The sequence below is a fragment of the Nymphalis io genome, chromosome 16 (assembly GCF_905147045.1).
Source record: "Nymphalis io chromosome 16, ilAglIoxx1.1, whole genome shotgun sequence".
Taxonomy (NCBI): Eukaryota; Metazoa; Arthropoda; class Insecta; order Lepidoptera; family Nymphalidae; genus Nymphalis; species Nymphalis io.
Window position 1 is genome coordinate 4,963,326 of NC_065903.1, and position 6,356 is coordinate 4,969,681.

Sequence of the window (6,356 nt, forward strand, 5' to 3'; positions counted from 1 at the left end):
AATGCAAGGAGTCTATCTTACGATTAGACGCAGTTCGATTTTACCATCTTGTAAATTCCTGCAAATTATTAGATAGTATATAATATGAGTAAAGCGTGTTGAGTTATTAGCGTGTTCAAAGCGCTGCATCTCAATCATCTATTCAATCAATGATAAAAAGTTTTAATTATTCCAATTGAAAAATCGATTATTAACAATTTTCATTTTCAATACCTACCTCTTTTGTACCAATATTTAATACCGATGAAACTAATTTGTACGACTTATTTCCAATTAGTTTGAAAAGAATATAATAAATACTACATAAAAATTAAACATTAATTACGTAAATCATTCAATAAAATAAGAGAACCTTATAGAGAATTAAAAACCTTAAAGAGAACCTTATATAGAGAACTAAGCTGTTAGTTAGCCCTCTTTACAGCTCCGTGTTTGCAGTTCACACGGCCGTCCTCCGCCTCCCACACGTTTCACAGTTCACACTTTAGTGTTGGTTAAAATCAGTGACGTCATCCGCTCTGAAACATTCTAAAATGTTTATCGATGTAATAAGATACGGAGTTTCATTCAACTTGTTGCTTACAGTAAATAAGTAGTGAAATGTTTTGTTTTTAAGAAATATTATAATAATTAAAATAGTTTGAATCTGTGTTATGGTACTGCCTTATGGTAAAAAAACGTATGTTTTAAATGTCACACACATTTAAAATATACGTTTTTTATTATAAGGCAGCAGGCAGATATACAAAAAAGAGTATGTATCTATTTATATACACATACTTTTTTGTAAATTACATAATTTAGCCATCGAGAAATGTAAATATATATTTTTTGTATATACCTTAAATGTATTCATAAACATACACAAATATTTCAATCACCACTTAAAATTGCTATCTTATCGTTCACACTTTCAATGTTAGTGTTAAAAAAGCAATGGGTGTTGAAGAGTTCTTTAAGTGCATAATTGTCAGTAATTTGGAAAGGAAACATCTTATTATTCTTTGTATGAAGCTCAAGACATCAAACAACAGTTACAGCGAAAAATGTTACAAGGATACTGATATGTATATTATGTATCCTTGTAATTGATTCTGATTAATGTATTCCTATTTCTTTTAAATAAAATACTGTTAATTGAACTCAGTACAATTTTCACCTAAAAACCTTGAAAAATGATTTACTCGCTCTAAATTAATTTACTCACTCAAATGAACACCCATAAAGCGATTTCCGTGTTTCTGTAATGTTTTAAAGAAACTGCAAATGAATTCTATTTCGAAACACTTTTTATATATTAAGAATGGTATACAAAAAATTAACTTTTCATATTATGATTGACGTAATAAGTTACTATTTTCTTTGTTAGATAACTGCCTCAATGATTGAGTTATAAGCTTTTAAGCTTCAAAATACTCAATAAAAAATTGAATATAGAATTATTAATTACATGCTAACTTTTAACTGTTAAAAAAACATATTAATATATATTAAGAGTTAAAAGTATATAAGTATAATACCAAAGAAGTTTTTTTATTAATAGATATTATAGTGGTATTAAAATTTGTATTTTTTATTAGTATCTTATATTTATAATAGAGAGTCATAAAAATGTACTTTTTATGAGGCAAGTGGTGAGAGTGTGGACATGTTAGATAGAACAGCCGTCGACATGTTGATGGTCCGAAGAACCTTGTCACGGAAATTTACGGTATATAATGGTCTGCCTGATATGTTTTATAGTATGAAAAATAGTTTGACACGAAAATATAACAGCAATCACAAAAATAAAACGAATGTAACGTTAGTAAAACGGAACCCGTGTTCGGTGAGTGGTGAGATGTGACGACGGCAAACGAACTTTAAACATTAATAAATTTTATTACGGAATACGATTGTATATACAAATATAGTTGAAAAGTTTTTAAATAAAAATTCATTTTTCATATTTTTGCAGAAATTATTACTTAACTAACATACTTATACAATTTCATAATACGGTTATACTATTTAACTAAAAGAGATAATAATTTTAAATAAACTAAAATGTACATATTTTATCGTAACAAGCAAAAAACAAAATTAATGTTTTTCATTATAAATCAACGCCGCGCTGTCGGCACAGTAACGCCGCGTGCGGGAATAATGCACACTAATGAGCACACGCGACTTGCACACGACAACAGCCTAGAAACTGTTATCACTAAATAATAATAATTGTAATCAATTTTGTATTTACTAAAATATAACGTATTAATAATGAAATGATTTAACGTGCATTAAATAATTGTAAAATTTTGAATGCTATTTTTAATTATAGTCAAGATAAGTTTTATTTAACAAAATAATTTATACGTTATTCGTAGGTAGTGTTACAAATAAAAACTAACCAACTATTTTATTTTTTCAACCTGTATTACAACGGCCCTGTGGCGCAACGGATAACGCGTCTGACTACGGATCAGAAGATTCCAGGTTCGAATCCTGGCAGGGTCGCTTGTTCCATTTTGTATTTTTTTTTTTCATTTAAATTTTATTTATATATATATATATATATATATATATATATATATATATATATATATATATTTTTTTTTTTTTTTTTACTTTAAATTAAATTTTAATGTTATTAAAAACGCATAAAAACTTTTAACTTTTAAAAACGCTTAACAGAGCAACGTTTAGAGTCAAAATTATCTTTCAATTGAAATCAAAATTCAACGTCAACATTTATAATAATATATAAATAGTAAAATAAAAACAAAACCAAGCATATTAAGAAAATAAACTTTTAAAATCTCTAAGTACATAAAAACACTTCTAAACCGCACAAAAATTTCATCGCCTGTAATAAATTTTCGCTATCTTTAATCTCACGATTTGTTAAGTGTCAAAATACACAAGTTGAACCAAATATATCTTCTATGCGATAAGATATTGAAATTTTTTAATCAATACAAACGAAACTTGAATTTTTTTTAAAAAATTGTATGTAAAAACAAAATAATTAAAATAAGACCAGACTGACTTCAAACTTTACAGCATTTAAAGAACGATCTAATTTCATTTCAATTTTATGATAGATATTTTATTTTAATGAATATAAATTTATCGATATTAAAAAAAAATGTCGTTTTTACTTTACTACCAGCTGTTCTGTATTTAGTTGAGCTTATCAGTAAAGGTCAAGAGCGCGCCTTCCGCCCGACAGAGATAAGCGACCGAAACACAGCATCCACAGCCTAAGTTTATTTATAACCCGATATCAATGGAATAAAAAAATATCGATAGAGTCTGTCTGTCACGGTTTTGTTTGTGTGATAGTTTAGTTTGTGGGTGCGATAAGAGCTTAGATAAAAGTCAACTTTTTGAGTATCCTGTATCCAGCTACGTGCTGGACAGACTGCCAGTGGCTCAACCTTCATGGGGCTTAATTTGCAGGCAAACATAAAACGTAATGCTAGCACAACCAGAACAAACTTGCGCTTAATTACAAACTCGTGTTGTTGTCCCTTCCTACATAATCGTATTTTTATGCTCAAATTAATTAAACTTTCAAAGTTTCTATATAAGTCATCTTTCTGCAATATATGTTTTGGGAGGTGATCAATTCAAATCATACCAGAGGCGCTCATGACCCTTCTCTATCTTGCCAAACTGCTAATGAAATGTCATCATCATGTTATTATATCTTTCTTCATTTTAGTTGGGTCCAAAATCCAAATTTCGATTTTATAAAAAAAATATCGATGTATATATTAACGTATAATATTAAACAAGGTAACTGAGCTCATTAAATAAATTAAGAAAACTTTAAAATTACGAATTTAAATAAAACTGGTTCATTTCAATATTTTTTTTTCCTGGTTATAAATAAAATAAAAAGGTATTAAATGTAAAACGTATATTAAGTTATTTTTTATTATTTTAGCGTATGCCTTAAATAAATGTTTATAGTCGCAGCTTAATATGTGAATATTGTATTCGTTTTTAAATATTTTCATAGCTTTTAGCCCCTTATACGTGAGGCAAACATCCTGTCGACAGACAAATATTGGCCTGTCCGTCGCGAGATGGCTCCGGACATCACAGACATGTGCTAAACACCTATCTCGTGTAAACTCACTATTATATCCATTTACGTACTTTTTAACAGATAATATAAATTGTGTTTACTTTGAATACATTCGGACTTACCTTTCTTTTATTTGTAAATGATAAAAAAGGTCTCAAAACAAAAAAAAATCAATATTTGTAATAATATTCCAAAATGTATTTTTTATTCGGATTTCTCAGTTATATAAGCGATATGTTCTTATCTAATTATAATCATCTCTATGAGATCTCAGTTTCATCAATTTATAACTATCAGCCAGTCTGTTTACACGTTTTAATTTAATACTTCTCTAAACTTTCAAAAAGTGTAAGACGAAATTAATTCGATTAGCATTAAGCATAGCATATTATCTATATATATATATATAGCATCTTAGGCATTTTTTTACAGAATAACAATAAAACACAAGTGTTACAAGTATTAAAAACAAATACCAACTATAAAACACTTTGTGATTTATCAACTAAAATAAAATCACAATATTTTTAATTATACTTTAATTAACATAAAAAAATAACACTACTGTAATAAGCCATATTTTAGAAAAAATAAGTGTTGATATGAAGACACAGCTTCATGGCTATACCTTCGTAAGACATTTATTTGCTGATACAAAAAAAACCTTATGTAGACCTATAATGCACGCTTTCCAAAGTGTTTCAAAAACATCATTGAAAAATTATATTTTTAGTCTGTACTGAAAACAATCACGATCGATCTTTATAAAAAAGATATGCTGACATGACCCTTTTAAGTTTTTATTATACGTACCTAAATAATAACTTAAATATGTATTACAGATTAAATAAATAAAATCTATCAAATTAATCTGATCAACAGTCAATGGGATATCATATCAATGTCGTACTTAAGATGATGTTAACATTATTTCATGTCACGCGGCAACGCAGCACGACACTATCATACTTGTCACGCTGAATGCGTTCACTCATAAAGAAATGATGAAGGTTCTTTCGGATGTGCAAAAAGTGATAAATATAATCAATTATAATGAATTTATTATTATTAACTATTTTACCGTCCGGCTTTGCACGGGTAGAATACGAGTCTACATAGAATGTGTATACTAAAATCAAATCAAATCAAAATATTTTTATTCAAATAGACTTTAACAAGTACTTATGTATCGTCAAGCGCTACCCGTATACCCGTTCGGCGTTGAAAAAGAAAAAAAAACTCAACTTTTCCTGCAAGGAACCTTGGCGAGCGTGCGCAGAGCAACTCACCAAAGTTCATCACAATTGGATATATGATTTAGCAATGCATAGCAAACATAAAACAAACATCCATTTTTATTTATTGAGAAAAAAATTAAGATAATAGCGGGTTCACTTACGTAACTTATGAAGGAAACCTAGACTTGTTTTGAGAGAACGTCTTCCATTGTAATGTAGATAACATGAAATAACATAAGTTAAAGCGGAATAGTTAACAATAATTATTTGGATGCTTACAGTTCATTAAGTAATAATAAATACAAAAAGTATTTAAAATAGGCGATTCCAGTTCGTTGGCGAGGTGTGAAAGCACCTCGAAACTTTTAATATTTGCATATTAAAATAAGCTATTTTGGCTTCGTATCAAGCAAAACGTTGGAATTAATTTGGAATATAATAAATGGAACTTTATTTAACACTTAGTATTTGATTACGGGTTGTATGCGGACTGCCCAAGATCGGGATGGTTGGCTTTCTCTGGGCTTCGTCCAGCAGTGGACGGCAAAAGGCTAAAAAATAATAATAATAATTTGATTATATTTATAACATCAACAAACCAATAGCAAAGAATTTATGATTATATTTCAATAAGGTATCAGGAAATCTAAACTGAGGTCGCTATTAGGGATACATCATACATAGATACTTAACAATATATTTAGTTACGCTGCGATACGTTCACACTGAGACCGGTCACGGTTATCACACCAGCCACATGGAAGTGAAGGGCGATTGTCATTATCTATGCACGAGGAAAAAAAATATTTGGTAAAATAAATAAATTATTTTAACATATTGTCCATATTTAATTTAAATCTAAAAGTTCAGTAAAATTTCACTATCTATTTTTTTTTATAAAACATACTCGAAGGGTAAATTTATTTACATACATTTCAACGTACCCTCGAGTAAATAGTATATTGTACAAATTTCCATAGTGACTCAACGAAAACTTACCATCCGGTTCGGCACGTGAACGCATTTCCTGTCTCGCGGAAATG

At 28.7% G+C, this 6,356-nt stretch overlaps 1 non-coding gene across 1 annotated transcript; it reads left to right on the top strand.

Annotated features, from left to right (window-relative positions):
* The first annotated feature begins 2,423 nt into the window (after window positions 1–2,423).
* Window positions 2,424–2,496, top strand: Trnar-acg (transfer RNA arginine (anticodon ACG)). Its single transcript has one exon. It is a non-coding gene; the product is annotated as a tRNA-Arg (tRNA).
* Window positions 2,497–6,356: the final 3,860 nt, after the last annotated feature.